This window comes from Urocitellus parryii, chromosome 1, assembly GCF_045843805.1.
Source record: "Urocitellus parryii isolate mUroPar1 chromosome 1, mUroPar1.hap1, whole genome shotgun sequence".
Taxonomy (NCBI): domain Eukaryota; kingdom Metazoa; phylum Chordata; class Mammalia; order Rodentia; family Sciuridae; genus Urocitellus; species Urocitellus parryii.
Genome location: NC_135531.1, coordinates 209,919,713 through 209,945,657, shown reverse-complemented (window position 1 = coordinate 209,945,657; position 25,945 = coordinate 209,919,713).

Genomic DNA, 25,945 nt, shown 5'->3' with positions numbered 1-25,945 from the left:
ATATATCTGTGTTACAAAAAGAAATATCAGGGATCTGAAACACAGGCCATGAGTGAGCTTGGCTCATCCATATCTGGACACAGTGACCCTGAGACAGATTTTGGGCCAAGCCAGTCTACCCAATTCTCAAGCCAGAGTCAACCCTCTGGATTTTTAAAAGGATGAGATGGGGATTGGGTGATATCCATCAAGACCACTTCTTTCTTTTTGTGTCCAGATGGAATTCTTCCAAAATTCCAATTCTTCCAAAAATCCACGAGGCTTACCTCTCTCCCGTCTATCAAAAACAAAAACAAAAACAAAAAAAAAACTAATTAAATTTGAACCCCCAATTAAAGAGAAAATCTTTGATCTTCTTTTGCATTGAGGCCTAGCCTCAGCACCCATTAGGAGGTGAAAAAAATGGTCACCTGCAGGAACACTAAATTACTATTCAGCAATTAGACCTTTCTGTAAATGGGAGTGTAAATGGGGTGAAGTTCTTTATGTACAATTACTCTTTTATTTGAGACATCGTCCTGAACAAGCAAAGAATTGCAAGCTTGACATTCAGACCCTAGCAGCAGTGTGCTGCTTTGCCAGACACCAAATATCCAGAACAGAAAAACTTACTGGCCTAGGAAAAGGGATTTTTTACCACTCAAATAGGAAGTTTCCTCAGCCTCATCCAAAGGAAAAATAGATTCTAAAACTGTATCTTTTATATCCCAATTTAAAAGGATTGAAGCCCAGTTCTTCTTATCCAGGGACAAACTTTATCTCTGGTCCCAGTGTTGCTAGGAAATTTGCTACTTAGGGCATATCTTCCCTCCAGGAATAGTGTGTTGGGGGGAGGATTTGGATCTGAGATGGTACCTGTCCCTTTTTCATTAACCAAATTAAAGGACATAGAGAAAGGCCTAGGGAACTACACTGAAAATCCAGAGCGATATCTTCAAACCTTACGCCAATTATCAAATCTTTATGACTTAGCTTGGAAGGATGTTATGTTGCTTTTGAGTCAAAATTTTACTTCTTTGGGGAAACAAAAGACTATTGAAATAGGAGACAATTAATATACAGCAGGAAAGTAACCATGGCAGGCAAGAGTTGAAACATCCCCTTGGAGAGTCGGGCAGTTCCCCTCACTGATCCAAACTGGAATGCTGACAGAGATAGAGATGAGAGGGACAGACAACACCTTATATATTACTTGTTAGAAAGGTTGAGGAGGGCCCAGGTTAAGCCTTTCAGTTATGCCCCGCTGGCCACTGTGATTCAAGGGGGGAAAGGAGCCACCAGTAACAGAGCTGCCAGTACAGAAAGCTCCAGTTGGACATTAACAATTGCCAAGGTCACAGATGGAGAAAATCATTTTTAAAGGTAAATTCTTGGCCCAATCCACTCACTCTAGATATAAGGAAGAAACTACAAAAACCGGCCGTGGAACTGGGAAAGACTGAACCAATTGGTCCAGGCTGCTACAAAAGTCTTCTATAATTGGGACCTAGAAAAGGAAAAAAAAAAAAAAAAAAGGGACAAACAACATGGAGGATTGATGGCATCATTGCCAGCAGGTTCCCAGGGGTACTCATCTACTTCCTGTTTCTCTTGCGGGAAAGAAGGTCCTTTCCAAATGGATTGTCCCCAGAGGTGTCAGCCACCTATTGGACCACCTCCTGGGCTTTGTCCTGTGTCAGAGGGACCATCGTAAGGCTAGATATCCTCAGAAACTGAGGAGATTGAGGGTGTCACCCACCAATTCAAAATGATGGGTCCCAAGGGCTTTCTCTATGTTGGGTCCCAGGAGCTTTCTCTATGGCTCCCATGACTGAAGTGTAAGACCCTGGTAATCTTGCCCACAGACAGGTACCAGATAAAATCCTCTGAATACTGGAGCTCAATTCTCAGTCCTGTCCTTCTCTTCTAGACTTCGATCTCAAGATAAACTAACTATTCAAGGAATATCAAGCTGGCCCCTTGAGTGGATATTTTACTAGACCTCTTTCTGGATCCTGGGGTGATTTAACTTCTTTGTTATTATGCCTGAGACCCTAATCCTTAACTTAGGGAGATACCTATTATGTCAATCAATGGTCAAATTGTTGCCTGGAGAATATAGCTGCTTACCTTTAACAGAAACACAGGTGGACTCCACAGTTTGGTCAGATAACAATACAGTGGGAAAGGCATGAACTTCAACCCCCTGTTGAAATTCATCTTAAGGATCCTTCCAACTTTCCTCACCCAAAACAGTATTTCTTTTTTTTTTTTATATTTTTTTTTAGGTTTAAGTGAACATAATATTTTTATTTTACATTTATGTGGTGCTGAGGATCAAACCCAGTGCCTCATACATACTAGGTGGGCACTCTACCACTGAACCACAACCCCAGCCCCCCCAAAACAGTATTTCTTAAAACCTGAAGGTAGGAAGGGACTGACACCTATTTTATTGAGTTTGAAATGAGAGGGGCTTTTGGTAGGTACTCTAGCCCTTATAATATTCCTATGTTGGAGGTCCTAAAGTTTCCAAATAAATGGAGAATAATTCAGAATCTTTGTATAATCAGTGTGGCAATAGTCCCTTAGCACCCTATGAATCCAAATCCATGTACTCTCCTTTCCCAGATTCCAAAGGAAACTACTCATATACTGACTTACACTTAAAGGATGCCTTTTTATGAATTCCTCTATATCAAAAAAGCCAACTTCTATTTGCCTTTGAGGATCCTACTTGTAAGGTAGGACAAATTACCCTAGACATATCTTTCCCAGGGATTTAGAGACAATCTCCATCAGTTTAGATATGCACTGGCCCAAGAACTCATGGATTATTCATACCCAGAAATAGTGTTTCTTCAATCTGTAGATGACCACCTTTTGTGTAGGCCTTTTGAAAAATAATTTCTGAGAGCACTGGCTCTTTTCTCAATTTCTTAACCACTAGGGGATATGAAGTCTCCTCAGAAAGGGCCCAGTTGTGCCTATCCCAGCTTACTTACTTAGGCATGATACTGGAAGATGAAACTCCAAAGTTGGGTCCAGATAGAACTCTTATATCCCCTTCCTCAGAGAGTAAAACAATTCCAGGTCTTTCTGGGAATGAGTGAGTATTGTAGAATTTGGATCCCTGGATACACTAAGAAAGTAAAGCCCTTCTATGAATGCCTTAAGGAAGTATGGGGACATTGATAGGCAATTATTAATTAGACTCCAAGGTGAGGAAAGCCTTCAATACATTAAAAACAGCTCTGACCCAGGCCCCTGCTCTGACTTTGTCAACTAAGTCAAGTTTTCAATTATATGCTACAGAAAGGAATACAGTGGCACTGGGAATGATTACTAAATCATTAGAGGCCACTCTCCAGCCAGTGGGATACCTAAGTAAAGAATTAGAGAAAGTGGCCAAGAAGTAGCCTGGATCTTTTAGAGTTGTAGCTGCAATGGAAATATTGGTCCCTGAGGCAAATAAAGTTACTCTGGGAAGGTCCCTAACTGTACTTACCTCCCATGTCATAGGAGGGATGCTAAATTCTAAAGGCAGGCTTTGGTTAGCAGATAGCTATATACTCAAATATCAGGCCCTTTTTGCTGGAAAGACCTGAGATACAGGAAAAGCCTCTCTATTCCTGTGAAGAAGTGTTAATGGAAACTTTTGCTGCCAGGCCAGATTTATTTGATCATCCTGTAGAGAATCCTGATCTAATGCTATATACTGATGGAAATTCTTTGGACCCACATACGCAGTAGTGACAGATTTTGAGGTTCTTGAATCAGGACCCTTTCCTACTAATACCAGTGCTCAGATGGCAGAATTAATTGTTCCTCACCTGGGCACTAGAGCTTTCTAAAGATAAGAGAGTCAATATATATTATGTTATTCTTATACTTCATGCTCATGCAGTTATCTGAAAGTGTGAGAATTGTTTACTACTACAGACAATCCTGTTAAACTTTCCAAGGAGATTCTTTGCTACCTAGAGATGATCTCCCTGCCCTCTCAGAGAGCAGTTATTCATGTGCCTGGACATTAGAAGGGAGAAGACACAATAACTAAAGGAAATGGGGCTGCAGAAGTAGCAGACAAGGCATCTTCTTTACAGGGTTCCATAGTTGCTCCACTTCTATGGGAAAAATTCTTTTCTGTCCTCTGAAGATCCCCCAGTACTTGATGGAAGATGCTCAATAGTCTGCAACTCAAGGATATCAACTAGATCATAGAGGACGATGGGTTTCTCCTAAAGCTATTCCATTACTTCTCCAAACATCTCAATGGAAGTTTCAAAAGTCTTTCCATCGTCTCTACCATTTGTGAAAAGATAATACTCTCACCCGAATACAGAAAATGTTGTCAAGAAAAGGGCTTTAAGAGGGCTGGGAATGTGGCTCAAGTGGTAACGTGCTTGCCTGGCATGCTCAGTGCACTGGGTTCGATCCTCAGCACCACATAAAATAAAAATGTTGTGTCCACCGAAAACTGAAAAATAAATATTAAAAAATTCTCTCTCTCTTTCCTCCCTCCCTCCCTCCACCCACTTCTCTCTCTTAAAAAAGGAAAGAAAGAAAAGGGCTTTAAGGACCCAGTTGGACAGATTATTCAACACTGTAACATCTGCCTCATGTTTCTTTTTTTTAACCTTTCCTTGGGCCTCTGGCAGCACTGGTGCTTCTTCTTCTTTTTGGTCTTTATGTCATCAGTTTGCTTATTTGCTTTGTTTCCTCTCATGTAGAGACAATAAAACTTCAGATGTGTTACAAATGAATACCCCAATGGACACCCCTCCAGACTTCTACCATGTACCCATCCACAGACCCACTGAGGTATGTCATCAGTGTATATCATCTGGACCAGCTGTCTGCTTCCCACTTGCCCTAGACCTTCCTCAGAAGGATATCACAGTTACTCTGATGGTGGTCCTTATCAGCTTAAAGTAGCTAGAGTTGTCATCACCCAAACTCCCAGTGGTAATGAGGTTATCCTGTGAATGGTGGGGATTGAGAGAGATGTACAAGGGCTTAGGCAGTCAGGGCAAGATGGCAAGTAAGGAAGTCAGAGACAGGGTCAGAACAGAGGAACATGAAGAGGGTCATATAATGAGGTCAACTGTCTGCTTGATCAAAGTGCTTATGAACACAAGTGGGGGACCCAATCAGACAGACACTTCTGTACTTGGCTCCTAAGTATGGACTCCTACAGAAAAACTTAAACTGATACATAAACAGAGGGGTCATTAATCAATAATAGTGAGGAGAGTGTGAATAGGGGAGGAGATAAGAAAAGGAGGAATATTCAGAGACCATAAAAAGAACATGCCAAAACTCCCCCACTGTATTCCTGGCTCCATAGCCCCTTCCCTTTGGAAAAGTCTGTCTCTATTGCTTTTGTAATAAATCTTCTGCTTACTTGCTATCTCTCTGTTTCCTGTTCTTTAATTCTTTTCTGAAGGAGACAATGAACCCAGCACCCATAGACAGTAACACAATCAGGTGGTGGGGGCACATTGATATTGATAACATTAATATTGTTTCCATTACTTGAAAGCAACTTTGATACTGGTTATTCCTACCATGATGAAAGGACTAAGTATTTGTCGTGTTTAGACACTAGTGAACTTACTGGTGTTTCCCATACAGAACTGAGGGTCAGAATCAGTTCACTCTCTGTGATACTCACATAGTCTTGTCAGAGATATGCAATCTGACAGGTTGCGGGAGCAATAGATACTGAGAACCCACATTGATATGGGTTATGTTATTTATTTACACAACAGTTATGTTATTTCTCTTTGTTGTTAATATGTGGATGACTATCAAAGAACAGGATATCAGACCCCACTCTACCTATGTTGTGCCCACTTGTGGACATGTCATTGGCTAGGGGCTTCTGTCCTTCCTATTCTTAAAGTTGGATTATACACCAAAGCTTGAGTAGTACTGGATCATGGTGGGGTGAAATTTCTATCAGCTGAACTGGGAGAGCAGCTCGATGGCAGAGCACCCACCCAACTTGAAAAGTCCCAAGATCCATCCTCTTCACCATGGTGGGGGTGGGGAGCAAATAATAACAACAAAAAAAGAAAAAGAAAGTAACAGCAGCATCAGCAATAAAAATATAAAATAGGATGGAAATAGAATAAGAAGATATAAAATATGATAAAAGAAAAAGAAAGCAGGAGAAAAGTAAAAGAGAATTAAGGGGAAAAAAGTAGAGCAAAAGCCAGAGGGTATTCGCTCTGCTCCCAATTTTGTCCATTATGGTGTTCATCAGGTGACTAGCAGGAGTGATTTGTGGGTGAAATCAGATGGGATTCCTCTCAGCTGTTTTGCACATTGGAATGTGCTAGTGTGGAATAGGGAGCTCATTAGGTCATGATTCTCTTTGAATTATTTGGAGTTGTGTTTTCTAAGAGCAGTACCAACACTGGGGCTGAGGTGTAATACTGAGATAGCGTGAAATGCTGAGTTCCTTAAACAAAGATTCTCTTGCAGCTTTTTGGGCCTGGAGCCCAAAGGGCTGGTACTTCAGTTTGTAAATGAGCCAGCAGAAAATGCAGAGAGTCTTTCCAGAGATCCCTGGACTGCACTCCAAGGACTGGGCAAGGAGTGAGTCCCTGAGTGCCCCACAGGTGGGGAAGACCACAGGGACACTGCAAAGGTGGTTTCTGGGCAATTTTACCACCCATGATTCATGTGAGACATCGATGGAACTTTTTACTCCCCTGGGATCTGATAGCAAGTTTCTCAACTAATCAATTTTAAAGGAAAGTGCCTTGCCCTTCTCTCCTTGTCACAGCCTGTACTTCCTACCAAACTGAATGCTCAGTGGATTTATATCTCCTCTAGACCAACTGTTTTACAAGGAGTAACAATGCAGAGAAGAGGCTGCTGGGTCCAGGAGACAGAAAAATGCAGGGGCTTCCAACCCCACAGCACTGAACTCAAACTATAAGACCCTTCTCAAGATGGCTCTGGTACTGCACTGTGTCAATACACTGGAGAATACACTGGAGAATGCCAAGGTCTTTTTCTCTAGTACCCATTCAGCTACACACATCCCAAGTTTCTAGTTTGCTCATACTGTATATTTGAAGGTGCTGGATTCCGCACTTGCTGATATCATTGTGCACTTTTTCACCTATACCCCTGTGGAGGGGTATGACCCCTTAACCTACCAAGACACTGAGTGTTTGGTGCTAGGACATTCAACTTTTGGTTTTCGTTATCATTCTAATAATAAGAATCTCTGAATTTCACCGGAACTAAATGCCATGCTGATACACTCCCACACTCTTCTAGGATCACCCACCGTGGCATGCAGCTGCCTTGAAAGGATCAAGCTAATGAAGTGGTAAATTAACTCTCATGTGAAATAAAATCTTAAAAGATTTGCTTTTAAAGTTACTTTTCAAAACTCTTTAAAAGAAAATAAACCTATATAATGACTATATAATCTAATAAAAATGATTAGAAATGGAAAGAATCAAAAACATGTGACCTATCATGAGGAAAAAAAACAAACAGTGGAAGGATATTTTGAAATGATAGTGACTAGAGTATTTAAAGAATAGCACTTTGCAACAACTGCAACAAATTTTCACCAATTTAAAGAAAAACGTGAATATTATAAGGAAACAAGTAGAAATTGTGAAAAGAAAGAAATGAAAATTTTCAAGCTAATGAATTAATATTGAAAGAAAAAATTTCACTGGACATCATTGAGAACAAATCAGATATTGCATAAATAGAGGTATATAGACTTACAAATAACAAAAAATGACCAATTTTAAAAATCTGTGAAAACTGACAGAGTTTTAAAAAGTCTCAAAATAGAGTCCTATAAAAGGAGAAGGGCACACAATATTTGACAAAATCTTGACTAAAATGTTTCCAATTTCATGGAAAACAAACTGAAAGTCTCAAGAGACTTAAATTTCATAAAGCATACAAGAAAAATTTAAAGGTACCAAGAGTCATTATATTCAACTTGTTGAAAATCATAAAGTCATAAAAGCAGAAAGAGAAAAAAATCACATTATATTTAGTAAGGAAATATAAAAATAGCCAAGAACCATCCCCACACCCTGGGGAAAAAATATTGTAACCTAGAAAAAAATGAAACATCATCTTTGTAGTACTGAAAGAGAAAAACAAAACAAAACAAAAGAAACAAAAAGGTCAAATTCTTATCTGGTGAAAACATTTCCCCAGAGTGAATTATAAAAAGGAGTGGATTCTGGGAAAATGGCAGAGCAGGAAGCACGGAGAACCTATTTTCCCATCTAGAGGATTGCATTAGCAAAATCTGTCTGACATACAAATATTTTGGAATACTGGAGTATAGTAAAGGCTTCAATGTCTAGGAAAAGAATTGGGTGATAAATTGTAGTTAATTAAGGTTGATTTCAGCTGCTAGCTCTTCTTGCTTGCATAATTTCTTAGGATAAGCAAGTTGTAATTTTTATCTTTGCTCCTGTGCAGGCAAGTTGATTTTTACTTCTTGTGTATTTCAGGACTTTTTCTTTGATTTTCTGTATTTGTGACTTACGACACTTTGTTGTAGTAATTTTTGCATTAGTCCTGTTTGGTTTCCTCTGAGCTTCCCAAACATGGGGTTTGGTATTTGACAATTTGAGGAAGTGTTTTCATTATTGGTTCACATATTTCTTCTGTCCCTCTCTTCATTTCTAGTCTTCTACATACATGTTATAGTTCTCTTGCTTTCTTGGACATTGTATTTCTTTTTTCCAATGTTTGTTCTCTTTGTGTTTTAGTTTTATACATTTATGTGATATTTTATCATATTCAGAGATTCTTTTCTCAGCCTTGTCCAGTCTAGTATACCCACCAGAGATGTTCTTTTGCTTTGTTTTCAGGTCTTTCTTAATACTGCAATTTCTGTTTATATTGCCTACATGTCCTCACAACAAATTTTATATATTAGAGCCCTTTAGCATATCAGTGACAGTTTTTAAAATTCTCAGTCTGATCATTCTAATGTCCCTATCATGTGTGAAGTTAATGCTTTTTCTATCTCTTCACATTATATTTCTTGCCTTAGTGTATGTCTTCTAATTTTTTTCTTGATAGTCATTCAAGATGGACTGGATAAAAGGAACAGGTGCAACCTTTAATAATGTAATAGTAAGATGTTGAGGAGGAAGATCATTTATAGTCCTATGATTAAGGCTCTCTGTGTCTCCAGGCTGTTCACTTCACAGGTGTTTCTCGGTTGTTTTCTCCCTTCCTAGCTGGGACAGGATAGCTGAAGTAAACTGGGGTTGAGTGTGTCCCTTCAGTCACTGGAAAGTCAACAGCTGGATGGAATTCAATAATTCCTCTCTCCCAGGTCTGCTAGGTGCTGGTAACACCCCAGTGGGTTAGACTCTGGTATATGGGTCTGGTTAATTGGTCCAACAGCAGGCCTTAGTGAGAAGAACAGCATGTTCTGCCCGATTTCAAAACAGTTTTGTTGCCCATTTCCCTGCTAAAAAGAGGCTGCATGGAATTTTAATTCTATATTTACTGTGAGAACCTGATTGAGCACCTGGAAGTAAAATCCACAAAATTTTGTGGTCCTTCATGATTGGATTGCGCTGGATTTTTTAACTCTCAGATGAGCCTACACTGTGCCCCCAGAAGTTTTGGCCATCATGGTATTGGTTCTATGGCAGATTTTGCTGCTGAGTCTGCTCTGGTAACTTGTGACTCTGTTCATCCATCTGTCTCCCCAGTCCCAAGGGTCAGGGGTGATCTTTTTTCTATGTCTCTATGGGTCCAAGAAGAGCTACTGACTTTTTTAGTCTGTTTTTTTTTTCCTTCTTGTTATGATGGAGTGGTGACTTCCAAGTACCTTACATGAGGAACCCTACATAGATAAAATATTGTCTTGTTTTAATTTTTATAAAAGATAAACATTTGTTTAAAACAAAAAAAATGATAACAATGTGGTGGTTTGTAAGCTGTGTGAGAGTAAAATTTAAGGCAATAATAGTACAATAGTAGGAAAAGGGATATGGACTCACCAAAAGTTTCTAGGTACATGAAGTGACATTTTAATAGTAAAACAACAAAAATATATATTATATGCTATTATAAACTATAATAATTAACACAGCTTGATATAGGTATTAAGTAGAGATGAACAGACCAATGAAAGAAAACAGAGATGAGAAACAGATTCACATATATATAATACTTACTTGTGACAAAGTAGGAATTGTATTACAGTGAAGAATAGACATTTCTTTATATAAATGGCCTCAGGGTCCACTGAACATATATACGGATAAAGGTGACTCTTCATTACCTGCTTTACATAAACAAAGATATCAATACCTGGTGGATTAGAAATTTAAATTTCTAAGATATACCAGGAAAAATCTCTCATAAAAATTATATATATATATATATATATATATATATATATATATATATATATATTTTCTTCATAAATAAGAGGAATCAACTAGGCTACAAAAACAACTAACCACATATGAAATAACAGATAAATTGAACTATTTTCAGGGATTTCTGATTATCTAAAGATATCACTAAGAGAAATTTAGTACATATAGTTTGTGTGATCAAGATCATGTATCTAGATTATATAAAGTAGTATGAAATTCAATAATATAGAAAACCTTAAAAAGTGCTAAAACTGCTATAGGCACTCCACAGTAAAGGGAATGTTAAAACTCTAATAAATTTTCCCTTCATACATCAGAATGTGTAAAATTCAGATTCATTATAGCAAGTTCTGTCAAGGTTAGAGATGAACTCCCTTGCAGTACCAGTGCCAGTGTGGTGGTGAACATTTGCATTCTTTGACAGTATTTTCTATCACTAAGCAAATTAATATCCTCTGACTCAGAAAATATATTCTTAGTTACACACTTAATATAAGTGCCTTCCATTTCTGTGTATACCTAATAAAAGCTCATTCATGAATATTTACACCCCAAGACACTTAAAAGATTTATTTTCAGGGAAGCATCATTCATAATAGGCCCAAACTGAAAACAATTCAAATATGTACCAACAGTAGAGAATGTATCATGGTTTATTCATACATTGAAGATTACGTATTAATTTAAACTGCTGTCATACTCTTTACATAGATAAATTTCAAATTATAATGTTGAATATATGATATTCAGGCAAAAAGAATATATTCATTCAAATTATTATGTATTTATAAAGTTCAAAAACTAATAGAAGTTATGATGATTGGCTAGGAATAGAAATTATGGTCAGCTCTGAGGTGCTGGTTTTGTTTTGTTTTGTTTTTAATATTGATTCCGTGTTCACTAAATGTAGGCACTTTGGGGCAAGGGCTCAGGAACTTCACCATTAAGGGACTGACAAAAGCCTCATTGGAAAAAGGGTAATTGCTGTAGTATATTTACAGAAAGGCCTCAGCCTAAACTGCACACATAGGTCATTTAGAAGCTAGGATGACCCTTTCACATTTATCAAATTGAGGTCAGAGTACCAGGCCTCTGTATCTCGGAAAGGACAAGTGACTGCCTGCTGAAGGTCCAAAGAGGCAAAACTTTGAGAGGGGTGTCTTTTCAGTTCAGGTCATTTTGTATCAGACTTCATCCAACCACACTCCCTTTAACTTAGGGGAATTTCAGTCATGATGATGGGCTGAGTTGTGTTCCTCAAAACCCTGTGTTGAAACCTTAATCCCCAGTGACTGTGCTTTGAGATGGGCCCTGTGAAGCAGAGGCTGAGAAGGTGGGCCCAAATCCAATGTGTTGTTATAAACAGAGGAAGTTTAAATTTAGAAAGAGACACCACAGCCTGCACAAACACAAGAAAGACCATGTGAGGACACAGCAACAAGGAAGATATCTGGAGACCAAGGAGAGAGGCCTCAGAAGCAGCTAGACCTGCTGACACCTTAATTTTGGGCTCCTGTCCTCTAGAAGTATTAGAAAACAAAATTCTATTGTTCAAGCCACATAGTTTGTGGTATCTTATTATGAGAGCTCTAGGTAACTGTACAAGCATGAGAAGGAAATATGGCTAGAAGAAAGTTTTCAGGGCTGGGGATGTGGCTCAAGTGCTAATACGCTCGCCTGGCATGCACGGGGCGCTGGGTTCGATCCTCAGCACCACATAAAAATAAAACAAAGATGTTGTGTCCACCGAAAACTAAAAAATAAATATTTTAAAAATTCTCTCTCTCTCTCTTTAAAAAAGAAAGAAAGAAAGAAAGTTTTCACAACTGTAAACAACTTTAAATAGCTTCTCAGAGTCTCTAGCTGTTCTTTTCCCTTGGGCAAATTTAAAAGACTTAAGTTAATGAGATTAACTACAGGCCCTGGTTGCAGGAGTCTGCAGGCCTCCATTGGTTTCACTGTCTTTCCTCTCTATAACTGTTTTAGATTCTCCTCATCCTTAGCTAGCATTTTTTTTTTTTTCTGGTCTACAAGGCTTATATGGTCAGCGATCTGAGCCTTTCATCACCATGGCTTCTGAGGATGCTGTTGCAGGTTTGTCCATTTACAATCAAAATGATGCAGGAAGTATCAAGAGGCAGCATGTGGAGCTGCATGGTTATTAAGCATAGGCTTTCTCTTCCTATTGTTATAGTGGCCCTTTTTCCACCTGATAATTGGGACCATTCAGCTTACCAATACATTGACTTATTTCTTTAACTGTGTTTTGGGGCACGAGAAGCTGGAGGAGACAGAACTGCAATCACAGCTTAAACTTAACAAGAATTTAGTAATGTCCCAGCATCCTCTGGTGGAAATGTTCTCCCCCTGAAAACAAGGATTTGTAGATCCAAATAGCAAAGGATTGTGGACACAACAAGAAGTACAATTTGTTCAAGATTCTCACTGTAAATGATAAGTGGGTTTACTCCTATTTCTGCCAATGTCTTGGCTGGACACAGAATCATGAGCCACCACACACCTTGTAGATTCAAACGGCAATTCTTTATTCCTGAACTCACACCGGCCTCTACACACGTTCTGGGGAAATCCCCATTCTGCCCGCACAATTCACGTCCCAAAATCTTTCTGAATTCCACGAGAACTCAATGGGAACTCAGGCAGCAGGAACGCCCTACTCCCAGCAGGAATAACCTTCAACCTGCAACTTCCCTAAACCCGGATTATTTTAAACCAGAACGGCAGGAACGCCCTAAACCCAAGCAGCGGGATACTTCCTCAAACCTGCAGAATACACCTTAAACCTGGATCCACCCTGGTCCTTGAGCAGGGTCACCTTTCTCAAAGACACATGCAATGTCCATTTAACATGGGGTACGCTAGCAAGGAAATTTCGATGCGTCATTCCTACTTGGCAATGGCCCTCAGCATATTTCCATATTTTTGTTTCCATGTCCAAGATATTCAATCTATTGGGACACTCTCTGTACCATAAAATATTTATTGATTTAGTATATATCCTTGTAATAGATTGTGGCACCCCCTCCTAGTAATATGCAAATCCAAACAACTTTCTTCACTACACCATCGAAAAGGTTTTCCAAAACTCTTAGTGATAGCTCTGAGTGATTCAGTGTGTGATGAAGCAGTACCTCGGCACCATGTATCCATCACCACACCCCCTTTACTGTAGAGTGCATTCTTTTTCAGAGGTAATATTATGCCCAACCCCAGACAGTGATGCTTGCAGAAGTCCAGTGGTTGGAGAAGTTAAACTGATATCATTCTTTATGGTGGATGATTTTTTATTTTATCTTTTTAATATAAAGATCTTGACATTTTGTCTCAACCCTCATGAGTTGATCAATATGACCCCTTACTGAGATTTTTCTCATTCTTGACTTCTAATGTTCCACCTATACGGTCCTGGAAAATCTATTATTATGTATTTATAAAGTTCACAAAGTTTAGTTCATGTGTGTTGTAAACTTAAATCACTTTTTCTCATACACTGAAGCTCTTACTGAAGGATTTTTTCTCACCACTGTATTTCCAGTGTACCCTGAATGTGTTGAGGTACACTGATGAGAGTACAAAAAAACACAGCAGTCCTGGACCACAGAATGAGCCAACTCATCTATGAATCAAATTAGGACTTTTCTCCTCCTTATGCTGGCAATAAGGCACATTCCCAATCTATACAACAATATATAAGAGCTAAGATGAATTAATAGAACCATAGTGGCTAAAATGGGGCTTTGGAATTCCAAATGATCTTATATATTATTTGTGCCTTTGGCTTGGCTTGTGCCTAATTAACAATATATCACTTTTGCACTTGATTTGGTAGAGCCTAGCAAGCTTTATGATTTGGGTGGATCAGGAAGATGATGCCAGTTCATAATGGACAGTTATACTTTCATAATCATTTGATGTCCCAGGATCACATGGTCTGTCTATACAACCTCTGTGAGGATTTGCTGAATGCTGAATAGTTCTCTACTGAAAAAAAGTATGGCCCCAAGCAGTTCTTCTTTTGTGGCTGGCCAAGACTCCAAGTAATACATTTTTCCATGATAGATACCTCCAGTAAAATAAGGACTGATGGATCCTTAGTTTCAAGTAGTAGAGCTGTTTCACTGTGTTTCATTGCAACCTAGATCTCCTTAATTTTAAGCTCCACTTAAAATTAGTAGCCTTCCATGTCACCAGATCTGTAGACTAGAGAAAGATGCACATACATGTAATATCCTGCTCCTAAAACATGAAAAGTCTACCAGACATTGTGCTCCCTTCTTTGAAGAAATAAGAATGAAAGACAATAATTTATAAGAACTCTCCTGGAAAGCCTGAGACTACTGAACTCCTAAACATTTCACTCATGTATTATGTTGTGATTTTTCATGGACTTTATTTCCCACCATTTGCAGTGTACGTTCCTTACAAAGGTCACTAACCTATCTGCCAACTCTTACTCTTCTGTTTTAAATATTGTAATGTCAGTGATACAGTGAACCAAAGATTTTTGCAGAAAGTCTTAATAACCCAACCCATCAGGATTATGTTTGAAAAAGAACAAATAATTTAACATATCCTTAGATCAGGACAGTATATTAATACAAATTATTGTTCTCCAACATGAAAGATAACTGCTTTTTCCCATCATTCTGATGAGGGTACAAAAGAACACATTTGCCTGATCCATGGTCTCATGCCATGTACCCGACTGTGTTCATCTACTCTGATAGGTACAAATAAGACTTCTCTGTCATTGAGTTTTGGGTAGTTCATTGTCATTTACTGGCATCCTCTGGCTTTTGTCAGGTACATATGACACACTGGTGAATTAATTGGGGTATTATGGAGTTGACTGTCAAGATTGGCAAACAAATTATTGCTTTGAACTTCGTATCATTAGACAGCTTGACTGCCGCATCTAGGAATCTTTCCATGCGAGGGTATAGAAAGACATGCCCATTTGCAGGTAGTTGCTGTTACTAGGGCTGATTCCATGTTTGGCATGGAATTTATGAGTTCAGTAGTTTTGAAGTTAGATGCCTGCTAGCCTGGGTAAAAGATATGGCAGCCAGTGTGCCTAAGCAGCCTAGGTCCACCAGCCAGCTGCCTGGAGGGGAAAGAATTACTGTGCTAGTGATAAGTCTCCAACCAAGCCAATTTCCCCAGCCTCTCTTCTCTTGTTTATCTTAAAGAATCCTTCTTAACAATATTTTTTTTATGTGTTCCCCTATAAAATAAAGGTTGGCAGGCTTTTTCACTTTGTTAGGATCAGAGCCCCATCAGATCTTTTCCACCCATAAAGTCCCCACTTAAATTACATTTCTTGGGTCTTTTGTCTTTATTTTTTATACTACTTTTTCAGCCTGTTATTTCCAGCCAACCCAACCTCTGTGTGGTTACTTATTTCCCTCCCTGCACAGGACACCATCTCTACATTATTTTTAAACGTGGCACTATCATAGCCATGTCTTTTTCTGGAGATGTGATAATGTTTTTTTTTTTTTTTTTTTTTTTTTTATTTACTCTCTTGGCCAGTGATGAGTTATTTCAGAATCTACCACTAATTTTTTCCTTATTTCAATGGATCTTAACTTACAGGCAAAGGAACCAATGTGGTCATTGAGCCAATTATTTAGGATGTTTATTCTAATTACCTATTTATTGTTCAGAAAAATTACCATCATGTGGATCCTTGGGCCTCATGAATTTAGTGTGTTCTGTCCAGACTATTACAAATTTCCAAGGTGATCTCAATCTAATTGGAGTATGAGACGATATTTAGGAACCAGTGTCAGTGTCATCTCAGACCTTACATACAACAGTCCTTGAAAAGTTTGTGTATTCTCCTTTATTAGGTATACAATAATATGAGAAATTGATCTTATGTTCAATTCAGGAAGGACAAAGAGAATCAGTCTTATCAGTATTTGCTGCAATATTGTGAATCCTTTCTCATAAAGACTTAATCATTCCATACTTGAGAAGTAGCTTAGTTGTATAAACTAAGCAAAATAATGCCATCAATTTTTGTTAGCATGGTGTCCCCTGCATCTATAATATTCATCTTTGGCTTATTTTGTTTGCATAAACTAACCAATACTATTGTTAATGCCCACCTGTTTTATCATTAGGCATACTGTGCCTGAGTATCCTGTAGTCATCTGTGGAGCTCAGAATGAGTCAGGCTCTTGCCCTAACTTGAAATTTCCCATTAAATCATCAGTGCTTATGGAAAGATCAGCATGTAAGTCAGAGATACTTGTCTTACCATCAGCCTTGGGCCCAAAGAACAGGCAATGTGAGCCTTTTCAACAATTCTCCTGCACCCCGCTCCTCAAAATTGTAGTTTCTATTACTTTGTTAATACTCTGTAGCACAGGTTGATTTTTATAGCATGGCCACTTATTTGAGGCTTTTTGTTTTTTCTTTTCAGTTTTCCTTGATAATTTTTGATGTCTTTCTCCAACAGTGTGGTTCGTCATCTTTCCTGAGTTTCTAAGAATTATACTAGCAAGACATTCAGAGATAGTTTCTAATATCTGTCAAGGTTTAAACTTTTCCTCATGAGTCAGACTTTCCTACTGATAAGCTTTCCCTTATCCTAATTTATGCCCTCAGATCACCTTCACACCATCAGGATCCTATTACAAATGCTTCTATGTCTCCTACTTATTTATGTGCCTAGGTTCTGTGGCAGCTTGTGCAACTTCCATTTTTATCTTTCATACTGTCAGCATTTTCCAGCTATATTATGCTGTAACTTCATGGTGGTTACTGTTCTCATGTCCAGAATGGGAGAAGATAGTTGATCCTGAAATTGGACACATGATTTCTTCTAAGACTTCTATAAGCTTCTGCACCATGTTCAAGCCAAGTGGAGCACCAAATTTAATAAGGAGTGGGATATAATTACCCAGGTGCAGAGAATTCAGGATAGTCTTGGATTTGGAAACTTTAAGTACATTAACTCAGTGTCCCTATTCTGAGTCTTGCCAATGAAGGCACTGACTAAGCATAGAGGATGCTGGTATTAATATCATTTACTAGAGCTCTGCTACCACATTAGGTCCTGGATCTGAATGATCTTTTTTTTTTCTTCCTTCTTACTGCAACAAATGAGTCTCTTTATATACTCCCAAAGAGGCCCTCTGGCTTTCAGACTTCACACTTTAAGTTATTGATTAATCAATGTAAGATTTTCATTGTTTTTCTTCAATGACTGGGCAGCTCCATCTAATTCCATAGTACTTACAACACTATCTTTACCAAATGTCCCATCAGGCTGAGACAGTGCATCTACCAATGTATCCTTTGATTATTGTTCCATCCCAGTTCAACACCTGCACAAGCTTAACAATTATACTTCCACAGCATGCAACAAGCTATCAGGATTCTGCCAGCTACTATAATTAGGGTCCTCCTTGCTAGGAGGCCTATGAATAGTCCATTTCCCAAATCCCATTTTAAATTCTGCTTTAAATTATTCATATTTATAAGTTCTATTAGTTCAGGTTCCTCAGGAAAAAGCTTTAAGACAGAAATTTTTATTTTTGTACCTGGATGCTCTTAGGAAGAATACTGGTATATCTGTAACTTTGAGAAGTACAGTTGAAGAGAAAAAGAAAACTGCAAAGATGTAGAAGCCTCAGTTAACTTGTTGGTGAGCTCTAGAGTTCAGATTGCCTTCAAAATTTGTCTTCTGCAAGATGGTGGTGTTGGACAGTTGTACTCACCTGCCAAATAGTAATTTAATGAGTTCTGTCCTAGGAAGAAATTGTAAATTTGCAAGAATGAAGCAACTTTTGGGAAACTTCTGTAGAAGTACTTAGTTGACCTATGGGAATTAAATATTCTTGGCTGTAGAGGGAATGAATGTCTCACGATTGAGAAGTGAATGTCATGGGAATATACAGTATTCATTACAACTCTGAAGTGAATACATAGGTATATTAATTTTGAAGTAATTTATTGACTATACACTCAATTATTTTAAATATTTACCTGTACTATAACTTTTCAATAAAATATTAAAAAATAGAGAACAATATGTGAAAATTATGGAAAATAGAGAGTAAACATAGCAAATTTGGGCCAAGAGACAGCAAAGAGATTGGAATACATTGTTACTAGAAGATGAATAAATTGTTACTAGAAGACTGCTGTGTCAATTTCAGTATACTTCTATTTATCTTGCCTTACTTATAATAAATTTATTTTTCCTTGTGAATTAATGAATAACTGAGTGGAGTTCTCATCCTCTCTGTTTGTGGAGTTGTTTTTTCCCCTTTGATTTTTTTTCTTGTGCCAAGGGAAACCAAGAGATATCATCAGTGGAGATGTACAAAAAACACCCAGTGTTCACAGCAGAAATCAGTTAGAATTCATTATTTTAGGAAACCAAATTAAGATCCATTAAAGGATTCATTAAAGGATCAGGTACGTGATGTCAAAAATGAAGTGTTCCTTTATCACTCAGTGGGGGAAGGTGACCATCTAATCTTCTGTTTAGCTTTCTTTCTTTTCTGTCCTTCAGAAAACACACACACACACACACACACACACACACACAGAGTAAACCTTTAAGAATCTTACAGTAAGGTAATCACAGGATCATGAAATAGTAGGGAAAAAATACCCTTTTTGAAAGATTGGTTAAAAACAATTTATTGCCTTGTCAAGATTTTTTGAGGTATACAACAACCAGGGAGAACATAAATAACCATTCAATTTATGTTGAAATGCTCCACAAAAAAAAAGTACAGTTCTATATTTTACACTTTTTTAAAATAATGGCTTTAAACAATACTAAAAAAACTACTTCAGAAGTCAATATTATTACCCTGCTTTAAAACAGTAAAATAAGCAGAATGTAACAAGAAAAAAAAAAAAAGAAAAACAAAGAATAATTATAAAGTATGGAAACAGCTGGGCATGGAAGCTCACATTTTACATTATGGAGTTCTCAACAAGGGAATTTATAAAATGATTTTAGACATTGGGCTGCTTCAAAAGAACTGATTCCGCCCCCCCACCCCCAGAATAATAGCCATGACATTCATCCATCTGTTACCAAATTCTGAGGTGATTATTTGGCATCTGCATCAAGCACTCTTCTTTATTACTTGGTTTATTTGAAAAGGGGCAAGGTAGGAGCAATTCTTACAGTTGCCTCTACTTCCCTTTTTGGGATAGTTCTTTAAAATATTCAATAACAAATGTCTATCACAATAAAGAAAGAAAATTTAAGACCTATCAATAAGATTTCATTTTACCAAGTAATGGTGTTTCTATTAAATACAGAAAATTCTGAATTGTTTAAAGAAATCCAGTTAGTGTAAAAGATAATACAGAAATGAGAAAAAAATAGGCCTTCATTTTCTATTAATTTTATGGTCTGAAAATAAGAAAGAATTAAGCTATACTAATAGTTAATGATTATTCTGACACTAGAACCCTTACTACAGCCATATAGTCGTGTTACTCAAATAGGGCACTTAGGGTAAACATACACTTTCTTATTTTTTCTACATTCACAAATTAAAATTCATGACTATAGAAGTATTATAGCAGAAAGAATGAGGTGTCAGAAATAAAACATCATAACATCAAATTAGATAATAACAGCATTTTTAAAAAAAGTTTACCCAGACTATTATATGAAAGTATGGGATGAGGAGGAGGAGGAGGACAGAATAGGGTTTCTATGGATATCCTGATGACTCTTTTAAAAATTATTCACATTTTTAACTCTAAAATGTTGAGTTTGAGTGTTTGCTTAGGTTTAGAATTAGGAGATTTATTTTTATTTATTCAGAATATTTTGGTATATTTACATGGATTCCATATATATATATATATATATATATATATATATATATAGAACATTCAATTATAACTTTACCCTTGCACCATATCAAATTTGGGGTTATGTTTTCCTTTATCCTTTTCTATAAGCTGGGACACTTTAAGTTTACTAATTTTAAGCTAAAGTTTACATCATAATCATAATATATTTTAGATAGAAAAAATTTTAAAAAAAGAAAGAAGCAATAGAAATACCTCCAGCTATTTTAGAGATAAAGAATTGAGAAGCCATTGAAAATTTAGAGAAAAAAAAATTTCTGAAAATATTCCATTTTCCTGGGAATATTCCATTTTGTTTGCCTATTCTACAGTCCATTATCTTATAATAATTGAGAAACAGATTAAAGTTACATATCTAAGAGAGATAGTCATAAATTTGAGTTCTACGCCATTTATTTTTACAAAAGCCTTTTGCAGGGTACATTGGTTAAAGCACAGGAGACATTTCAAGAGTTTTGCTACATAGAATCTGTAAAGAAAAGGATTGGAAGACAGGATGAGTCCTCAAAATCCATGTGAGGAAAAATTATATCACTGGAGGAAATTATTTAAGAGTTCATAGAATTTGGGGACTTTAGAGGTCACAAAGTTCTTGACAGGGATCTAGGAAGTGGCAAATATAAATCAGCTGAAGAGAGAGACTGCCTCAGAAAGGTTTAGACTTGTAACAAGTGAAAAAGACTCTGGACTACAAGATTTCAGAGAAAGAAATCTGGGAGAAATTAATTAACCTCTGGCAGAGTAACAAAGAAATGATTTTGTTTGCAGGGGTTTTAGAACACTGAAAACAATGCAGCCCTAGCTGAGTCCACACCAATGTCCTCTCTTGAGGAGACAGAGGTCACTTAACATTAACTCTGTCAATAACTTTTCTATCTCAAAATCTGTCTGGGGCATCTTCCTTTATTTTCATCTTTGTGAAAAAAAAATAGCACTTCTGTTGTAATTTCTCTTTTCCTTATGTCTCGTTTCTTCCCTCCCCATTTTTGCATCCAATTCCAACACTCTGCTAGACATCTCCACCCCTGTGTTCCATTAGCCACTCAAATTGGATCTTTCAAACAAAGCTCACTATCTTTCTCACAACCTCAACCTACAATTTTACTAGATTTTTCTTTTTCTGACAATGGCATTAGTGAAATAGCCACGGGTATCCAAATAACTAATAAACAGTGCCCAATCATATTATTAATAATCTGTAAAATGTGAGTAAAATCACAGTGATAGCTCAGTAGCCACCTGTGGAAATGGCTTAAATTAAGCAGAATGAAAAAAAAAAAAAACAAAGTGTGATTGAGCAAGGAATAATCAAACTCTCTGAGCTGGTGAAAGCATATACTGATTTACTTGGAAAGCAGTTTGATTTTACCAAATAAAATTGCATTTGCACCATGCAGAAATTTTCATTCAGGATTATATTCTGATACCCAACAGAAAATCATGGAAATATGTAACAAAAGAAATTAAGCAATGTTTATTCTAGTACTAGTCATAACACCAAGGATCATTGGTGGTAGAAAGGATAAATACATTGTAGTATATTTGCACAAAAGAATACTATGCATTGGTGGAAACTGCACCTCCATGTCATAAATTGATGAGTTTCACCAACATAATATCAAGTACAGTGTAAAAGATCATGTACTGCCAGGCACAGTGGCACATGCCTTTAATGCCAGTGGCTCCGGAGGCTGAGACAGGAGGATTGCGAGTTCAAAGCAAAACTAGACTCAGCAATTTAGTGAGGACTTAAGCAACTCAGTGAGAATCTGTTCCTAAAAATTGCCAAAAAAAAAAAAAAAAAAAAAAAAAAAAAAAAAAAGGCTGGGGATGTGGCTCAGTGGATAAGCATCCTGGGTTCAATGTTACAAAAAAAATTATGTACTATAGGTTTCTGTCTATATAGAAAGTTGTAAGTAGCAAAAAGCCTAATGGTAGGAATTTAATGATGCTAAATATATAACAGATTAAATGAAGATCTTCCACAAACCTATAATATTCTTTTTTTCTGCTTTGTCCAGTTTTCTCTTATTCATGTTTCATCCCCCAAATCAAAGCTTGAGGGAAGATATTTTTATCTTTACTCCCACAGACTTTAGGATTTGAATCATAAAATTGATCATAATATTCTGATTATCTTTTGTTATATTTTTTGTTGATTTATTTTTGCATTTTTCATCTCTGTTTCACCCCACATACCCTTATTTAATAGCATGTAGCCCAAGACATAGACTGTGTAGAAGTACAATCTTAAAATAATCCTTTTCTTAACCTGAGGATTTGAAGTCCTTCCTCATTGGTCTTTCATATTATTTTCCATTATTTGTTTCCAGTAATTCGGGTACTCTATTATATATGTAAAAACACTGTGTAATTTACTTTTATTTATTCTTTTATTCACACTTATTTTTCTTTCTTTCCATCAATGCCTTCAAATTATATTAGTTAAAATTTTATTCCCTGATAACTTATATATTGTTTCCCTCTATGTGGAAAAGTGTTTCTCATATGTTTTATTTTCATTTATATTATAGTAATTTTTTTTTATTATTCTCATTCTCCATATTGGACTCTAAGGTGCTTAAAGCCTGGGACAATTTATTACTGAGCCCCTTTTCCCAAACTCAGTATGTTTCACATGGAAGGAATTTTGTATAATTGATTGAACTGAATTCCACTGAATTAAAATAAGTATACTCTGCAAGGAAGTATTGTTTCACATTAAACATAAAAAATGTAAGAAAAGGAGAGTTGAAGATTTTAGAAGCACTGTAAAGCAATATGATCTGGTGAGTTGAATTTAAAACTCAACCTATATACTCATTAAGAAATAAGTATGTGACATCAATGTTTATAGCAGCACAACTCACAATAGTTAAGCTATGGAGCCAACCTAGGTACCTTTAAACAGATGAATGGATAAAGAAATTATGGTGTATATATACAATGGTTTATTACTCAACCATAAAGAATAATGAATTTGTGATATTAACTAGAAAAATGATGGATCTGGAGACTATCACACTAAGTAAAATAAGCCAATTCCTAAATGGTAGAAGATTTTCACTGATATGTGGATGCTAACATACCACAAGGTTTGGGAGGGGAAGAATAGAAGTTTAGTGGATTAAACAAAAGGGAATGGAGAAAAGGGAAGGGGGTAGAAATAGGAAAGACAGTGGAATGAATCTAATATAATTTTCCTATATATATACATGAAAATACCTAAGTGAATCCCTCCAATGTGTACATCCATTAGAATGGGATACTAATTAGAATAACAGATATTCCATGATTGTATAATTTCATCAAAATGGATTCTACTGTCACATAAAACTAAAAAGAACCAATTAAAACAAAGCAAAAAAAAAAGATATAGAGAGAAAAGTTCAATGGAGTAGAAGAAGGAGATCAAGAAGGGAGGAGAGATGGGAAAGGGGAAGAAATCATGTAACATGTATGTATAAATATTCCACAGGAATTTCACCTTTATGTATATGTAGAAAGTACCAATAAAAATAAACAAATAAATGAGCAAAAGGAAGATTGACAGAGTAGAAGAAGGAGAATAAGGTAAAGGAGGAGAGAAGGGAAACTGAGGTGAAATGGGATTGAAATCAAATTCCATGCATGTATGATTTTGTCAGTATGAAACCAACTACTATGTATAACTATAATAAAAAAATAATTTAAAAAAATTAAAAATTAAATAAAACATGTTCTACTAAGTGTTGAAAGACATTTCTCAAATTACCTATTAGAAAGGAAGTAGGCTTTTTATTTTCTAATTTGTTACAGATCAATATTCTTTAAATAACATAAAATAAATTACTAAAAATGAAATGAAAATCTAAAACATATGAAGTGCAAGTTAAACTTTCATTATTAGATATACATAAAATTTTTTATTACATAGTCATATATATAAAACTATACCTATTATGTGCTCAGAGTCTGTGCTTAGGTTATTAACATAGTTCATGTTATATTCTAACTTTTGTTGTTTCACCTCTACCCCTAAATAAAATATGAGTGATGTAGCAATTGCTCAAGTTAGATGTTTATATAAGATATTTTGAATGATATTACATCAATATCTAAAGTTTTTCGTGTATTAAATGAGATTTTTGGTGGTATCATTTGTTTTCTAATGTAAGCTAGATAGATGCACTGCAAATATGCTTAAGTAAATAGGCTTTTCATTTTATTTTAATGGACGAATAGAGAGACCAATCTTACAGGAGTGTGTTTTAAGGTTTGCAAAGAGAGACTTTCAAGTGTTCTGTTGACCTACAAGTGTTTGGCATTATTTTTCTTCAAAAGGAAGAAAGTATATAGTTTCAAAATTCATCCTCAATACTTCATCAGCAGCCAGTTTAATAATTTCATTTTTAATATTAATTACAAATCAATATTTGATGAAAGAGATGGTTTCTATATCCATAAATTTCCTAAATATATATATATATATATTTTCTTTATTCTTTGTCTTTTAAAAGATCTTATCATTGTAAAATAAAAAAAAAAATTCCCAATGCAAGTACATAGCTTGAAGAATTGTTATAAGGCAAATATCTACCACCAGCTCATTAAGCAAAATTTTGGCCAGCCTTTTAGAGTTATTACTATCTAAAGGTAATATACCATCTAAGGGTATTATCATATCTCTTAGTGAATCTCTCCTTCCTTCCAAAGCATCTATGATCCTTTGCTATTTTAATAGTTGTTTTCTTATAAAAATGTTAGGCAATAGAGTGTAATCATATGCAGTTTTTGAAATTACCTTTTAGAAGTCTTATTCAAAATATCTGTCCTGTATTTCTTTGTCTCACAATTTATCTCTTCAAGGTTCCTGATGTTCAACCTAGAGAGTTTTCCAAAGACTGGATTTTGCTGCATGGAAGCTCAACAGTGCATTCAGCATAGTTCTCTGTCTCTTCTGTTTTGTGAATGTTATCAACTAAATCCAGAATTTTATTCAGAATCACATTCTTCCTTTCTTGAAGACTGAAAGTTCATGTTGGACAAGACCATAGAAAACATAAAGTGTCTGGTCACCTCTGTATTTGTAATGTTGAGGCTTAATGTCTAGACTTATTAATTGATTAAGGAAGATGTTGCAAAATTTTGATATTATTATTCTACCATTTATTTTCTAGTGATTATCATGTTTTTTATAAAGAGGCACTCTTATTTTGTCATTCATTTATAAAATTCAGGAAAGAAAGAGAGGTTAAATGCTTGATTTTTTCCCCTGAGTTTTCAGGGAGAAGAATGAATGCCATATTATGTTCTGAAGCTGAATATTTTGTTTTTTCATAAAATACTATGGACTCACATGTTTAAACATATTTGATGGGTTACAATCCATTGTAATCATTATCAATATTGAAGCTCAAGTTATTCAACTTTTAACAGTGGGAGCCTTTCTAACTTACCTACTCATTTTCTTGGAAAAGTTGGTAGCATTTTTTGATAGCTAATAGTTTCCTCACAATCTAGCATGACAAAGTATTATTGGATTATCTTTTATATTTTCCACCCTAGACTTGGAATTAGTCAAGAGCTCAGGATATCTAAGAGAGAAATGGTATTTTGAGATGGCTAGATGGAACCTTTCCTTACAGAAGAATTAGTCTCTGTGTCTGTTGTACTAAGATGAATAGAAAAATCTA